This window comes from Astyanax mexicanus, chromosome 10 (assembly GCF_023375975.1).
Source record: "Astyanax mexicanus isolate ESR-SI-001 chromosome 10, AstMex3_surface, whole genome shotgun sequence".
In the NCBI taxonomy this organism is placed as follows: domain Eukaryota; kingdom Metazoa; phylum Chordata; class Actinopteri; order Characiformes; family Acestrorhamphidae; genus Astyanax; species Astyanax mexicanus.
Genome location: NC_064417.1, coordinates 22,501,478 through 22,519,907, shown reverse-complemented (window position 1 = coordinate 22,519,907; position 18,430 = coordinate 22,501,478).

The following is an 18,430-nucleotide window of genomic DNA, read 5'->3' as shown; positions in this document are numbered from 1 at the left end:
CAAGAAGCTCAAAGCAAGTGTCAAAAGCAAGAGCAAAATAAGCTATTTTTGCAATGGCAGAGACGATTTAGCTAATTTTTCATTGCCACGACCCACATACTCATCTCTTCTGCTCATCCCACAAATGCATGTTCCTTACAATCGTGGCTCAGAAGCATTATTACAACAAAGAAATAATCTACTAAACACAACCTTCACTACTTATTTGTGCTATGTTTATACACAGACACAGACAAGGAACACCTGGGGAAGGTGAGGAGAAGACAACGAGTCACAGTTTGGAAACTTTATGACTAGGCAGAGCTAAGCTGGAAACAAAATTAGAGACAAGACAAACAAAACAAAGCCATGAATTAAAGAGCACAAGGTGAGAAAACCTAGCAGACAGAGGGAAAGCACAGATATAGACCAGAAAAAAGACGAAGAAAGATGTAGAACAGGACAAAAGCATGAAAGTCCCCTTACTGCTCAACAGCTCAATGCTTGGGAAGCTTTACTACCCTCTAGCCTTAATGCTTATCTGCTCCAGAGAGTCTGATTCACAGTCATGGTAATTAACCATTTAACCAGGTAAATAAGCATTAAGCATTCAGTTTGTGTTTGAGTTGTTAGGGTTCTACATCTAATAGAAGGTAGAACCCTTTTATTTAAAAACTCTGAAAACCTTCTTTTTGAATCAACTGAACCTGAAGCTTTTTAATCAATTATTTATTACAATGTTGTAAACACTGAGAATTATGTTACATGATTTAATTTACCATTTCTGAAGTCCATCAGGGATCTACTGTTGGGTCTATGAAACTGTTGTAATCTATAATAGTACTGTAGCTGTAAGAGTGAAGAATTGAACAGACAGTGTCTAAATGGTTCAATAAATTGTAGTTCTTCATCTCTTTAAAGGTAATAGATCTACTGAAAGGCTTTTAAGGAACTAAATAGTCTAAAATTCTTGACCCCTTCTGGCCCATGACCTTTATTACTAAATTATTACTATTGAAGTGGCACAGCATTAGCACAGGTAGCGCTTGTGTCACAAAGCTCCATAGTCTTGGGGTTGTGGGTTCAATTCCAACACTGGTTAATTTCTGCGATGAGTTTGGTGTGTTTCCCTTGTGTTCACCTGGGGTTTCTTCTAGGAAACATGCATGGTGGGTGAACTGACCATGCTATAGTGCCCCCTAGGTGTGAGTGTGTGAATGGGTGGATGTGTGTGTGGTACCCTCCGATGGACTGATGCCCTGGAGGTTTCCTGCCTTGCGCCCAATGATTTTTTTTCAGCTCTGGTCAGACCTTGGCCATAGAAAGAAGTGGATGTGACCAAAGGTGTAGAAGCGGGTTTGGCATTGGGGGGACCCACTTCCTAAAATGTAAAAAATCAAAGCCCACCCTATAGTGACTTAGAACAACATTTGCGGAGTTACAGTTAATAAAAAAATACACTTTTTCTGCACTTTTTTTATTATTAGTTAAATCCAACTAAAGGTGGCTTCATAACCTAAACATGTTACTCCACGTCACATTTACTGTTGTTAAATGTCTGAATTATATACATAAATTCATACATTAGAAAAACTCACGTTCACCTACTACACCTAATATTTTAAATAATATAATGTAATATATTTTTAGTATTATTATTATTATTATTATTATTATTATTATTATTATTATTATTATGTATTGTCATGTCAGTTCTGTTGTGTGCCTACGTTTTCTCAATTTAAAAAGAAAACTTAGTTGCGTTTTGTCCTATGTTTTTAATTTTGTCTTTCTTACAAGTGTCCTTTTATTAAAAGAATGTAACTTTACATTTCATAGAGATTTTTGGCAGAAGTTAATATAAATATTATATAACCCAAACCCTCTGTTAGCAAAACCAGACATTATCCAAAAGTCATTTTTAGTGCAGTATATTGTCATTGTTGCGATTTATTGCTCTCAGCACTAACCTCATGTGTAAAGGCACTGTTGTACTGAATTCACCCCTGCCAGGAAAAGCACCCCCTCTCGGCAGCCACATCACCCACATCTTCTTGGCTTTAACTTTGCTTAGAAAATGGGAATACCCAAGATACTGTTCTAGGCTGACTCGATAAAAAAAATAATAAGGAAAAATAAATGTCACCTGCAGCCTCTCCCAAGAGGGGGTGCTTTTTCTGGCGGGGTGCTGAATTCGGCACCATAGTAGTGCCTAAATTTGCATCCTCTCGGCAGTGCGTTTGCACCGTCATCTTGATAAAAGTGGAGATAATTGCTTTAGCTAACTTTAATAAAAAAAACGCGCTTTCGAGAGGGGGTGCTTTTCATGGCGGGGGTGCAGATTTCGGTGTGTTTTCAAAATAAAAGTTTGTTTTAAAACAATTTCTGCTTTTTCTGCGGGGGGGCAAATCTACCTATTTCTGATATCAGTTCCTAGGCTAATGGATGTGACGATGGATGAATGGATAGATGGATGGACGGTGGGCTCACTATTGGTTAACTGCATGCAAAGCAGTGCAATCTGACAGAGCTACAAGGGTGGAAAAAAAAATTGAAATTACTGATGGTTTATGAGGTTAGGAAGAGCTTGTAGGGTCAATGCCACAGAGAAACCCTTTTCACTTCTTCAAAAGTCTTTAACATTCCATGAATTCAGTTAGTGGCATTCAGAGTTATTGGCCTGAAATATATGTTTTAGGGTTTTTTTAAACTGTACAAAGGTTCCTCTCAGGCACATCTCATTTTTAAACTTCGTTCTTCAAAGAACCATTTGTTGAAAGGCTTTTTGTGAAGCAGACGCACTTTTTATTCCAGAGAACGCCTTTTAAAACCTTTTTTTAAGAGTGCACTGCAATACACAAAAAGAGAAGAATGTGGCTGACTGTGACTTCAACAGCATATATGATCCATTAAGTGATCTACAGTATTCTCTATATACTGTCTGTACTTTTAGATTTAGAGTGAACCAATGCAGAAACCATGAAAAAAGTATATTTAAAGAGAAATCTTGGTGTAAGAATTTTTTTTGTAGAACCAGACACTGTAGAAACTGATGCAAACTGAAGAAACCATTTTACACACTCAGGGTCCTATTTTAGTGATCTGTAGCACACCGCAGCTTGTGCTGCTGGATTTAGGGCATGCCGGTGTGTCTTTGGTATAGTGAAGGCACAAAAAATACGCCTTGTGCAGCTCGAAACACGCAAAAGTCATGTACTAATTCTCTTAATTAATAATGGGTGTGTAATTTTGGGAGTAACATAAAATAAACTAATCAATGTGCCAATTGTCATTACCTTTAAGAGGCAGGTGTGCTTTGACTATGGCACGTTCATATCTTAACAGTGAGGTGCTTTGTGCGTCTCAGCAGAGGATACTGACCTGCGTGTTCACACTGTGAAAGTATGCCAGCAGGTAACTTAGGGAAATCAGTGTAGATTTATTCCTAAACTCCAACGCTATTTTAACGGCATAGATGCAAGGAGTGAAAATAAACTGTTGACGGGGTGTAAGATAGAGCCCTCAAACTTTCATTAGCAGTGCTGCTTGAGTGTTTAAAAATTGTCTACACTCACTATCCAACAACAAAGTGCTCCTATATAATCAGTGGAGCTGAAAAAAAATAATATAATGTGCATAAAATCAAGGAGGTGGTCATAATGGTATGCGTAATAAGTATATCTGTAACTTTACACTGTGAGTGAACCAACACAAAAAGCATTAAAACAAACAACATACAGTACATACATTCATTATAAAATTATACCATTATTTGGAGTTTTTTCCTTTTGTTCAGACACAGCCATGCTGCTGGAGTTTTTAAACACTGTGTCCAATCATTATCCACTCTATTAGACACTCCTGCAGTACCTAGCTGCTCCATGTTGTAGATGTAAAGTCAAAGACAGAAGCTCATCAGGACGCTGTGGAGACCTTATCCTTATCAGAACATTCTGAATCTGTATTTTAGTACAATGTAAATATATTAAATAAGCCTAGTTGACTTGAGTTCTCTTGAGTTTCTGCACGGATCATCTTCATACGTCATCCAACCACAATCAGATTCACTCAATCTGGATGGAGAGATTTATCTGGATAGGGTTTTTCTTTTTGTAAGGAGCCGGAATGAAAACAAGTTGAATTGAAATAGGAAAAACAAGGCTATTTTTAAAATGTAGGGAGTAGAAAGTTCAGATTATTGTGTGAAAATGTACAGAGCATCAGTAAAACGTCATCTGAAAAATAATTACTCAAGTAAAATATAGATAACCAACATTTCTACTTAAGTAAGTTAATGAAGTGTTTGTACTTAGTTACTTGACAACCCTAAAAAAGTGACCCAAACCAAAGAAACTGATTCGCAGATAATAAAACTGCTTTTTCAGCAGTGCTGCTGGGGTTTTTAAACACTGTGTTCACCTGTGTTCACTCACTGTCCACTATATAAAACACTCCTACCTAGCTGCTCTCCTAGCTCTCCCTCTCTCTTTCTCTCTCTCTCTCTTTTTCTTCTGCAACTTCTTTTCTTTTACATCCCGGTCTCTGTAGTTTCACACCCCGAACAACTACTACTAAGTCCCACGTGTGTGGTCACTTCAGACGGGCGCAGGGCCGGGAAGCCGGCGCAGATCTGAGCTCTTTCAGAGCGTGGCTACAGGCAGGATTAAATGGAGCCACGGGGGAGCAGGATTTCAGAGTTTAAAGGCAACTTTGTGACAATGTGCTCCTCACGTCCAACTTTAGAGCTGCAGCGAGCACTTTCAAGTGCGCTGGATGTGTTGATAACATTTTCCCTTTGCTGCCTCTCATAGAGGCTGAGTGGCTCTTGCTCTTATCAAAGTTGGCTGCCTGACACACTGGGCCTGTTCTGTTTGGGGAGAGAGAGAAAGACATAGAAAGAGCAAAAGAGAGAGAGAGAGATAGAGAGAGAGTGAAAGAAGAAGCAGACAGCGCACCCTTCTCCTCTTTCCCCATCATATCCATACTCACAATGAAGCCACCTCTCTCCGCTATTCCCCGAACGAAGCCTGACTTCAAGGCCCAAGCCTTTGTTAAAATATGTGTTTGTTCTCCCATTCTTTTTGGGCCTGGTGTGCCGGGAGAGCGTGGAACGTTGTAGTGGTGATAGTCTGGGGGTATAGGGGGGTGGCAGGCTGGGTGCGCTCTTTCGCCTCGTCTTCCTCTCCACGGCTCGATGCGCCCGTTAAACTGCGTATGCTAATGAGCTCACCCCCCTATTCTGATGCAAGGTCCATCTGCGGCTCCTCCGCACCGCTCTTTCATCCCGCTACAAATGCCTCCTTATTGCGGCTTCGCCCTCAGGCCTTTTAAGATCCCTTTTTGAAATATGCCGTTTGATAAGCACATCATTGGCTAAGTCCCCACAGTGATTAGGGCCCTGGCTTTAATGTAGCAGCGACAGGGGGGAAGAGAGAGCGAGAGAGGAAGTATGAAACAGAGAGACATAGAGAGAGAGAGAGAGAGAGAGAGAGAGAGAGAGAGGGATGTGCTGGCGAGGTATGTAACAGTTCAGGCCATTCACAGACTTTCTGTCAAATTAGGATTTTAATCTGATAAATATTTACCGATACAAATGGCTACAGCAGTGCAAACAAAGTGGCGTAGTGAGTCACAACTTCACTAGACTATCTAATAATAGTGAACAGGTTGCCGACCAGACACAAACTGGGACTAAGCCAAATCTTAGACTAAGTTTTCCTTTCAATGGGAAATGTCCATTTAAAATACTGTGTTTAGCTCAAGACCAGGATCAATCCCTGTTGGACCTACTATACATATCCAAACGTCTGTGGACATCTTTTCTAATGAATGCTGCATTCATCTACAGGCGTTGGACAATGAAACTGAAACACCTTGTTTTAGACCACAATAATGTATGTATGCTGACATTACCCTGGATACCGTGGCTCTTGATACATCACAAAGACTTGCTGTCTTGGTCACAGGTGCCCCAGCAAGACGTGCACCGACAATTTGTCCTCTTTTGAACTCTGGTATGTCACCCATAATGTTGCGTGCATTGCAATATTTTGAGCAAAACTGTGCTCTTACCCTGCTAACTGTACCTTTACACTCTGCTCTTACTGGTGCAATGTGCAATTAATGAAAATTGGCCACCAGGCTGCTCCAATGTAGCCCACCTCCGTTTTTATCCGATGCTCCCAACAGGCTTACAATGCTATACTTTGATAAAAGTTTGCACACCTTTTTACCTTTTTGTTTCATTACAACTGAAGTCCATTTTACAGTGGAGTTCTCCTTTAACCTACTGGCACCGTGCCTAATGCTACAATGCTACTAATGCCAGGTGTAGGCTAGAGGGGTATACAGCCCCCCAGCACTGTGTTCTTTAAAATGATGGTGCTCCATCCATTACTTTTGGAACAAGTTACTGAGAAAAATATTCTAGTGGCCAAGCAGACTAATATGCTGACATATTAGCATATTAGAGAATCACAAATTAAGCTTCACCATCAGCAGCCAGAGCCTGAGAGCATCTGGCTCTGGCACTGGCATCTGTTGGTTGTTTTTATTTTAGAGCTGGGGATTTGGTGCTTTCCTCTGAGTGCATTGGCCGGTGGCAGTTGGTAAAGAGGTGGTGGCTGATTTCACATGTACAGCTCTGGAACAAAATTAGACCACAAATTGAAAACCTCTGGAATGTAATCAAGAAGAAGATGGATGATGATCACAAGCCATCAAATCAAATTGAACTGCTTGGATGTTTGCACCAGGACTGACATAAAAGTTAAAAGTTGTCCATAAGCAGTGTGTAAGACTGGTGGAGGAGAACATGCCAAGATGCATAAAAACTGTGATTGAAAACCAGGGTTATTCCACCAAATATTGATTTCTGAACTCATAAAACTTTATGAATATGACCTTGTTTTCTTTGCATTATTTGGGGTCTGGAAGCTCTGCATCTATTTTTTTGTTATTTCAGCCATTTCTCATTTTCTGCAAATAAATGCTTATTAACAATGTTAATTTTACTCAAATATATACCTATAAATAGCAAAAGAGAGGTGGTCTCTTATTTTTTCCAGAGATGGAGTGGGTGGGCTAATTAGCTCAGCTAAGTTGGGGAGAAAATTCTGTAAAATTAAGAATAAAAAGTAGAAAATTAACAGAAAGGCTTTGCAAGGTTTAAGATTGCTCATCGGATTCATCCTTAAAGCGATCTCTTAATTAGTAAAACAACTGATAGTACTGATAGGAACTGTGCTATTGTGGACGGAGATACATTTTATTAAACATTTTTCTCTCTCTCTCTCTCTCTCTCTCTCTGCATGTATTCCGTCCCGCAGGCACATGTTGCTATCAAGCTTTGCCTCATTGACTTTCCTCATAAATTCTTAACCCCAGTGTATCTCTTCCTTTCTGTGTTTCCCACCTGCTGTTCTAAGCATGCGGACAGCTGTTCAGGTGGATAACGCAAATCCGCTGCCGCTGTACCAACGTCTAAGAGTGTGTGTCTGCAACTCCCGCTGAAGCTGCTGGAACACACCAGCGCTGCTGTTAACGGCTCCGCAATGACCCACACACAGTCACACACACCTGCTCCCTGCTTCATCAATAATGCACATGTCTTCCACCAGTGTGCACCCCCCCCAACACACACACACAAACATACACACATACGAGTACAGCTGCTTTCATATGAGCCATCCAGAACCCACAGCAGCTGATATCACATATAATTTCTTCATTTCTCTCCATCACTGTTTATAATCTGCTGTAAAATCTCATGATCTTCATTCCCCAAAGGAACAATCTGCTGCAAAATCTCATTTCTACCATCCCCCACCCTTATCCAATCAGCAGCCAAGACATGTTTGACGTCTGAAGTTGTGATTCTTTGCTTTTGTGCGGGAGATATGTGTCACACGGGCCAGACACGGGGTAGACACACGCAGATACCCTTCCCAAAGATTGTTTACAAAGAGGTTAAGCTTACAGGAGTAAAGAGGGACAGGCAAGGTCATCAACAATAGAGCAGCGAGAATAAACAACATACCACAGAGAGTAGTGAATCTAGCCAGGGTCATACACAGGAAATATAATACAGCAAAAAGTGAAAGGCAAAAGAGGAGTCAAAAATACAGAAAAAGGTTGGCAACTAAACAAACAATAAGCAAGGCAAGACAAAAACACGATAGTGGATAATAAAAAAAAGGGTCGTCAACAAAAAAGGAAACACGTCTTAGAAGAGCTAGTAAACTGGATTCGATACTCAGCAACCAGGATAGAAAACAGAGAGAAAAACAGCTCTGGAAAAAAATAAGAGACCACTTAAAAATTATCAGTTTCTTTGATTTTTACCAAATTAAAAACCTCTGGAATATAATCAAAAGAAAGATGGATGATCACAAGCTGATCAAACCAAGCTGAACTGCTTTTTGCACCAGGAGTGGCATAAAGTTATCCAAAAGCAGAGTGTAAGACTGATGGAGGAGAACATGCCAAGATGCACGAGAACTGTGAATGAAAACCAGGGTTATTCCACCAAATATTGATTTCTAAACTCTTAAAACTTTATAAAAAAAAAATAAAAAAAAAAAAAAATATATATATATATATATATATATATATATATATATATATATATATATATATATATATATATATGTACTTGTTTTTTTATTATCTAAGGTCTAAAAGCATTGCATCTTTTTTGTTATTTCATCCATGTCTTATTTATCTGCAAATAAATGCACTAAATGACAATATTTCAATTTGGAATTTGGGAGAAATGTTGTCTGTAGTTTATAGAATTAAACAACAATGTTCCTTTTACTCAAACATAAACTTATAAATAGCAAAATTAGAGAAACTGAAGTGGTCTCTTATTTTTTTCCAGAGCTGTATATATATCCACACAGGAGGACAGGTGGGATCAATCAGTTTATAGTCCTACTGCTTATGCACATGCCTATATTAGTAAACATAAAAAGTGTCCCAAATCAAAATTCATTTTGAAATCAGATTCAATGGGATTTTTCACATAAGAAAAAAAAAGATTGCATTTGGACCAATATTACCTGCTGTGTAAATGTAGCTTAAGATGTTATTCATGTTATATATATATATATATATATATATATATATATATATATAATATATCATATATATATATATATTATTTTTCCCCAAACTAATAATTTACAAGGAAACATGCTGTGTAAAACGCTACTGATCCAGGTATCACATGCACCACATGGTACCAGTGCAAGCATTGAATCAGCATTTTTTTTCCCGGGCCAGTCACGAAGAGAGCGCTGGAACCCCCATAAGACATCAGCACAGCTCTGAGAACACTACCCAGCCAACAGTGACATCATTCAATCTGTTTCACAGAAGGAGCATCAGAGGAGGCATCCCGCACATCTGCTGGAGAGAGAGAGAGAGAGAGAGAGTAAGAGAGAGAGAGAGAAAGGTGTAAAGACACACAGCTTGTAAAATCATGCTTGAAATGATGGCAGTGATGGGAACTCACCTCTGTGACCTCTGGAGGTTACTATTTAAAGGGCCAATATCAAGTAACTATTTTTCTTTATTAAATAAAGGTAACACTTCAAAATGTAAAGACACAAAAAATGCAAGCATGCCAGATGTGGGCTAGAGGAGAAAAAAGATCCCAGTATTGAGCAGTGGAGCACTGGAACTGTGTTCTCCGGAATTATGGTGATGCCCTCATGTCTATGTTACCTTCTGGCTCTTTCTTTTTAGTTACACTGTCTGCAGAGATCATCCAGCATCCTGCTCTCACTAACAATTTTGCCTCTAAATGCAATCAAGTCCTCAGAGCAATGCCATGTAATAATCTAGCAGAAAGCATTTCCTAGACAGTAGAGACAGTTACTCCAACAGAGAAACAAAATTATATAAATAAGCAGGTGTCCTAACACTTTTGTCCATATAGTGTGTATCTGACTAGGCCCCAGCAGGTTTAAAATTGTAGCCTAGACTGCTTACTCACTGTGACATAATTACGACTTTTAGACAAAAGGTCATTTTATATACAGTACAGGCCAAAGGTTTGGACACACCTTCTCATTCAATGTGTTTTCTTTATTTTCATGACTATTTACATTGTAGATTCTCACAGAAGGCATCAAATCTATGAATGAACACATGTTTTTTACTTTTTTAGTTTTTTAGTTTTGTACAAAAAATGACCTAGCCTCCACAGTCAAAAGACCTGAACTCAATTCAGAAGATTTGGGGTGAGCTGGAGCACAGAGTGAAGAAGGCAAAGGGGCAACAAGTGCTAATAAACACCTCTGGGAACTCCTTCCTTCAAGACTGTTGGAAAACCATTTCAGGTGATCTACCTCTTGAAGCTCATTGAGAGCATGCCAAGAGTGTGCAAAGCAGTAATCAGAGCAAAGGGTGGCTATTTTGAGTAAACTATAGTATAAAACATGTTTTTAGTTATTTTACCTTTTTTTTGTTAAGTACATAAAACTCCACATGTGTTCATTCATAGTTTTGATGCTTCAGGGAGAATCTACAATGTAAATAGTCATGAAAATAAAGAAAACGCATTGAAAAAGAGAAGGTGTGTCTTCTCAAAGATCAAACTTTTGGCCTGTACTGTACGTCAGCTTTAACAAAACAGTAAAAAGAGGTAAAAAGTATAGAGTAAAAATAAATTATAATTTGGTGCATAAATCTACAAAACAAGAGGATCTACACTGGGAGAAAATGTAAAATGCACTATACACTATAAAAAATCTATAAAATCTACTGGTTGACCATCCCCATTTTTTCCCTTTATTTTTGCCATTTAGGCTTTTCACAGTCAGTAAAAAAAGTTTAAAAATCCAGTGTAAAAAACTAAAATGAACTAAAACCAAAAAAAAGTAATTTTAGTATTTAAAAAAATATATTTTACCAATATACAAAAAACAATATAAATATATTGTTAGTTTTTTTTAAAGGGGAGTGACTTTTAGCAAACAACTAATTGGTTAACAACTTACCACTGGTAAGTAGCAATGAAAATAAACTGAGCTTTGGAAATATTTTACAAAGTTTTTGTCTGTGGTAAATCAGTATTAGAACAGATCATGTTACAGCATTCTACTGCCACAGCATTTACACACTTACACACAGCACATTCACACATTCATTATAATCACAAAGACACAGAGACCTCTGTTACTATTAAAAGCAGAAGTATTTTCTTTAGAGAAATTACAGATGAAGCCAGAGAAAGGTAAGTACTGTTTCCTACACCTTCAAAAGACTCTTGGAAACTGATACAGGACGAGGTTTGGCTGACCCACATGGCAACAACGCATTTAGCTCAGCTTAACATTGTGGACAAAGCCTCAGTTACAGCAGTGAAGAGAAGAATTTGAGGTCTGACAGGAGAAATGTTGTAATAAAGTCATTGCTAAGCTAAGAAGAGAAAATTAAAAAGCAGCTTGTGTGAGCCATTCAGCACTGTTACCGGACTGCTAAAAAGTAGGGGTATTCTACATTTTTTAAAGGTAATGTACATATTACTAAATGTCTTATATTTTGATCATAAGGCACTTAAAATATTTAAATTGATATGTTATTTTTTTAAAACAAACTAGAAGTTAAAGTTAATGAACAAACAGTATTTTTGAGTGGTATTGGTTCTATAAAGAACCATTGTCTGTACCAAACCCTCAAAGAACTAAAAGAAGAAACTCCCCTGTTCATCACTCGTATCTTAACCAATCACCAGCTTCCACCGATGACAGGGCCTACGCCAAAGACATTGTTAATACTATTAAAATTAAAGCTGTTATTGTTGCACACTTGCCTCTGGTGTCCTCCTGGTAGAACTGTACTTGTAAACAGTCTACAATGAAAAATGAAAAGGGAACAAAATCTACAGTTTATGTAGTAAATATGGAAAAGTAAGACATTAAAACGATGTCGCAATATCTAAACTGATTTACCTTCAAAATTAAAACATTTAATGTGTAATCAACCATGACTAAACGCTGAAATGTCAGCTGAGATGCTGCATATGGGCTCTTTAAAACCCGAATAAAGAATGATGTAGAATTCCCACAGCCGCTTAATTAGTTATGTCTGGAACTTGAGCAATCCGTCACTAACTGTGTACGCTTTCACACTCCACCTGCTGGGCCGCCTCAGCGGTGGGTCTGGCCTCTCTCCGGCTGGAACGTTCCGGCATTTATACGCACGTCTTCTGCCATTTCCACCCATGCGTATGTGCCACACTGCTTTAACCGCAACACACACCTCCTGCCAATTACAGAGAGAAGAAGCTCTGGGCATCATCCTGACACCTGCCCAGACACATACACACATACACACACACACAGACAAAACTTCACACAACACAAACACACACACACACACACACACACCACTGAGTTTCTACTGTCATGAATGCATCTGACTCAGTTCTGCTCTGATGCTCTGATTTTGTATTGGACTGGATTTAAGTGTCAGTTCAAACAGGCAAACAATGAGAACGTGTCATCACTGAGATAGGACTATTGTCCCTGTCATAAGAAAACCTTGGATCTCTAAAATAGTAAATCTGCTAAAGAATAAAAGCTTTTTTTTTTACATGTATTTAATGACCACTATTTAAAATAGATAATATTTTCTCTGATTATATTAACTTATTTCCATGAATTTCCTTTTTTTTCAACTAATTTTCTGGCTATTTATGCTGGATAAAATGTCTTAAAATATAGACAAACCAAAAATAAGATAATTAATCTTCTCACAATGCAAAAAACATAATGAATACATTAAAATTGATCCTAAATCTAACCCATATATTTTTCTCTTTATTAAAATGTTTATTAAAATGGTAACCTCATCCAGATTTTATTATATTAATCAGGTCTTATTCTGTTCAGATACCCTATACTTTACTACAAACTTTTACACAATTTATTTAGTGCCTTTGGAGAAGCATTATCAATACTGGCTCCAGGTCAACTGCCAGTCATGTGCTAGGGGTTATGGCGAGTTCTTAGCAATGGTGGAGCTCCATCAAGTACTTTGTTGATGAGTTGGAAAGTTGGGAATGAGAGGGTTTGTGATCATCCAACATCCTTAGTAACAGAACTCAGTCACAGTCTTGTTGCCGAATGCTATTAAATCCTCATAGCAATTCTCTAAAATCTAATAGAAAGTCTTCCTTGGACAGTAGAGACAACTCCTAAATACATCTACTACAGGTGTTTCTCTATCTGATCTTCAATCACATAGTGATCAGAGCTTTCTGCCAGGAGAAATCAGGTCATCAGGATGTACTCTGCTTTCTTTGGGCATTTTAACCCTTAACCACAACACCCTTTCGCCGGCAGGTTAACAGTGATGACCACTTTCTCCTGGCTTCCAGCTCAACTCCCCCCTTCTACTCCAGAGCCATCAAGAGGCTCGTTCTGCTGCCTCCACCTGCTGCCTGTGTGCCATCATCTTCCTCTCCCCTCCAGTGATTTCTAGGGCTGTGACCATCCACCATACTGACTGCACAGGGAAACCCCAGTCCACTTCCACCAGGAAAAGCCAGGTCTTCCTCCCTTCCTTCCTTTCTCTCTGAAGCTTCTTCACATCTTTCTTCCCATGGGATCAGGATGATTTACTTCACCTCCTCAGACTACGAGACAAGGTCAGGCCTCAGGGATGTTTGGACCACCTACCTGAGTCCACCCTCATCTCCCATGATTCTGCTTCCTGCAGGAGACCTTTCGCCTTCTTCATCAGATGGTTTCATATGGTTTCTCCCCGTCCCTGATTAACTGGATTGCTGCTGCCGGTGTCCCATGCGTTTGGCTTTTCTTCTTCCATATCTCCTGCTCCAGGATGTCTGCCAGTGCTGTGAGGATCCTGTCATGGCGCCACCTATATCTTCCTTGGCTAAGTGCAGTCTTGCAACATGTCTAAACGTGTGCCATCTTTCCCCTCTAACAAAAATATAATGGCAAAGGAAATCATATTAAATCTACTTGATATGTTCAATATTTCCAGCAGTAAGTTTTTCACAAGAATATTTAAAAAAAAATAAACATATTATACTTCAACCACCACTATTAGTCTTACCGTATTTTTTGCACTATAAATCTGATTATAAGGCGCACCGGAATATAAGGCACATTTAAGGCAACACTTGTTTTCCTTCTTGTTTTCCTTCTAAATTCACGCACCAATCATAATCACTGGGTGGTGAGACATGTATAGCTTAGCTAAGTTAAGCAAAAGTCAAAGGATAACTTTCTCTTTTGAAAAATGTGTATTTGGGTAAGTAAAGTGCTTCCGTTAATCTACAGTTAACTTAGATTTCCAGATCTCCTCTAAAGCAGGAGCATTAGCTAATGCTGCCCGACAACGCTACACTGAAGAACCCGGAGTGTTCCAGTAAGCCAGGGTGATATTACCTAGCATTTTTCCCACATAGCTTGTTTTAACACTATAAACACACAGGCTACAGTCTGATAATACTCACCTCTGAACGACAAAGGAGCTAGCACTTAGCGGGTAATCCTAATGCTGCTCCAGCAGTGCTAGCCAGGGTTAGCAGCAGGTTACAGGCCGATAATACACACCTCTGAACGGTGAAAGAGTCGGAAAACTTAACTGGAACTCCTGTGTGATTCTGCTCTTCAGTGGAGTGGCTTTACTTCTCCTTACAACCTGACTGGTAAAATTCATACTTAAGGCGCACTGGATTTTAAGGCACACTGATGATTTTAGGGAAAATTAAAGGATTTTAAGTCCTTATAGTGCAAAAAAATATGCTATGTCTTAAACGACCAAAATTATTACTTTAAAGAGTGATTTAATGATAAATATTAAACTAGTCTTTTGTACTGACTAGATTTAAGACTTGCCAAAAACTTTTTTTTCTGCTGTAAAATATGTAAAATGTGTTTTTTGAACACGATACACTTCTTCAGTCTTAAAGCTACAATATCTCCCAGTATGTGATGCAACTATATTAGACTGTTCATAAAACTCCATCAGTGGACTCTACGGTAAAACGCAGACGCCTCCCAGATGAAGCTACCATGACAAGTCGGCCACGACAATGAAGCGAACCTCACTTACTGATTCTTCTACTCTCAGTTAGGTAATTCTGCATGTGTGTGAACTCTAGCCGCGATAAATGACGCAACATGTAGCTTGAATAGAAGCGGCTGTCACGTAACCCAACAGCAGTTCTCTGGAGCCAAAGCTCATGACTAATGGCGCTTGTCATTACGTGAGAGGCCTGGCTTTGTCAGAACTGAGACAACACACTGCTGCGCGAACACTTTGTATGATGCAATAGACGAATCTATCAGCCTTCATTCGGGAGCGACTTCAGAACCTGTGAAAAATCAACAAACGTGGAGCCGTGGCGAAGGCTGTAAACTTGAATGAACGGGAACATGAAGAATACTAAGCTTTATGTGCAGCGTTTGTAATACTTCTCAAGCCTGCACACACCGGGCCATCAATAGACAGACAGCCTTTCTGAGGCTTTGATCGTCTAATTGTGGTCTTAATTATGTGAATTAAGAATGACCTTGAATCCTTGATGCGAACCGTACCATGTTCAAAGAGAAGCAGCCACTTGGGCTCATAAATAAAAAATCAGATTCTGATGAGTGAACACGTACGACTGCAATATGGCCTTAATGTGACAATACAAAACACAAACGCTGTGAAATACTGCAGTTTAGCACTACTCTACAGCAGCGGTGGGAATCACAGGGCATCTCACATTACAATATTATCACAGTACATTTCCATGGTAACAATTATCTCATAATACTGTGAAGACAATTACTGTACTCTACGATTCTTAATGGTATCTGTGTAACTGACGAGGACAAAATACTCCTAAATAAGAAAATACCAGGAATTATGAATTTATTTGTGAATTTATTTCAGTTTCCCAGAATTTAACCAGTATTCTGTACAGTATCGCAGATTTACCCTGTTCATTTGATTAGCGCCAAGCACATGGTGTAATGAAGCAGTAACTTTAGTAAGTCAAGTTGAGGTGCAAGCTTTAGAGGGCCTGTGTTTTAATAAAATATCAATATATAACACCATATATTACTAATGTATCACAACTGAAAACTATACAATTTATCACACCAGACCTATTCTACAAACACTATATGGATAAAAGTATTGGGATACATGGACATTTATTGTTTTCTCTGAAATCAATGGTCAAATAATTTATTTTGCAATATTCTTTTGCATGGATTAAGGCATAGAAATCTAATATAGATTTTATTTTTCATTTAGTAATAAGATGTCGTAGCACAGGTATTGCTTTCATTCAGTTTGTGCATGCATGCAAACGTAACCATGGAATACTGATCTGCGGGATATGCATATTGGGGCTCCTGCATTAAAAGCGGACGTGATTTCTAACAAAGATTCTTTTCTGTTTTATGGACAATTCTAGCCAAAAAAAAAAAAAGTATTTTTTACACCATTAACCATAAGTTCAAAGTAAAAAAGACTTGAAATTAAGCCATGATAAGTTGAACAATGAGCACAAACAAACATATTGCAAAATGATATTGTTGGAAATGCATGAATTACAGCTGTTGAAGAAAATATCTTTAAAATAATCATGCATTTCCATGAAATTCATTTTGCAATCTGCTCACCTATCCTACCTACCTAGTTCTTCTCAGTTGATTTAATTTCAAGATTGTCGCACCCAGAAAACTACCTGAAGGTCCTGTGTGTATGATCAGTGTTTTTAATAATTTGCCTGTGCACTTTCAAAGTTCTCAGTGTCTTGTTTTAAATGTCAGGGCTCTTAAAATTCTACCAATGAAGTGCGGAGCTACTTTGAGTTTGGTAATGGTGTAAAAATAGTGATTTCTTTGCATGGGCGAGGATATGGCCCTATCACTACCATTGTAAGCCTTTTGCTAGTATCATCTTATTATTTCTGAATGCTGGGGGTGAACAGAGGTGGGCTACTCGACAGACGTTTTTACTTATTATCATGTTTCACTACAACCCAAGTCCATTTCACACTGGAATTCTCCTTTAATTTTTGTAGCAAAAATTAGTAGTAAAGTCTTTTAAAAGTAAGTGCATTGTGTTTATGTGTGCGTGTGTGTGTGTGTGTGTGCTTGTGTGTGTGTGTGTGTGTGTGCAAGCACTAGCAGGTTAATATTCTGTAATATCTCCAGTGTGAGTAAGGCCAGCCGTTCCCTCGCCACTGTTGCCACAGGCTTTCTGTAAGGGACACGGCGCTGGGAATTCATTCTCTGCTTTTTGTGACGAGATCTTTGTGAAAGTGGTAGAGCTGTAAGTGATTCCTGAATCACACTCACCCCAGCACTAACATTATTCTGAAGGAGGAGGGCAGGCTGATGAATACACATGATTCGAGAGGGGCTGAGGCCAGGGAGAATAATGTGGGAGGCTGCACTCGTGTTGTCTGTGTATACTCTTCAAAATAAAGGCAGGGAAAAGTGTTCTTTTGGAGAGGCACCATATGACTGTCACAATATAATCATGTTATTGACTTATTGTACAATATAGGGACACGACTTGACAATGTTTAGCTGACCTTAATATTGCCAGAATTAAGCTGTTCCACCTTAAATGCCCCTGCAGTTTAATAGCAGCAACACTGGCAGCATTTATACTTTGGTGATAGCAGTGGCTCACCAGCCACATCCAGCAAAATTACCACATGGTTATAGTATTGCCGCTGCTTGGTTAGCTTCTCTGCTGTGTTGTAAGCAACACTATTGTGTCGGCTACCAGTCTTAGTCAACATCACTACTGGGGTTTCAGCATCGCTACTGCAGCATAGAGCTTAGATCGAGCTAAAAAAATCCGACCCAGCCCGAGCCCGTGCACCTTCTTTCCGAGACCGACACGACCCAACCCATAAACTGTCATTATGAGCCCAAGCCTGATTTAAACCCGTCATTTTTTTAGTAAGTAGAGCGTTAAAACTGAGCTTCTTAAAACATTTTTGGGCTGTTTGAATGAGCGAAATGAGTTCAGAATGATGTTAACATTGCAACACTGAAGAAGCATAGACCTATTATTTAAGAAAAATGTTTTTTTTTAAGAACAGCTACACACGGTGCTGCAAGTCAAATGCGGACAAGTAGAGGAGCTCATGTGTGCCCCACTAGTAACATTCTGCAACTTTTATGTAAAAAACAGTTTGATTTGTTACTTTGCTATATTGTGGTTATCATGCCTTAGTTTTATATAAAATAAAAATAGCCTTAAAAAAATCGGACGCCTATGTCACAAACTATTTTCTTGAGCCCGACCCAGCTATAGGAAAGTGGTGGAAAACCTCGGCCCGGCCCGAGTTCGGGTTGGGTTTGGGCATAGATTCTAAGCTCTACTGCAGCATTAGCCTCGCACCAGCATAACTATTGCACCATAAGCATTACCACCGCATTGTTAGCATAGC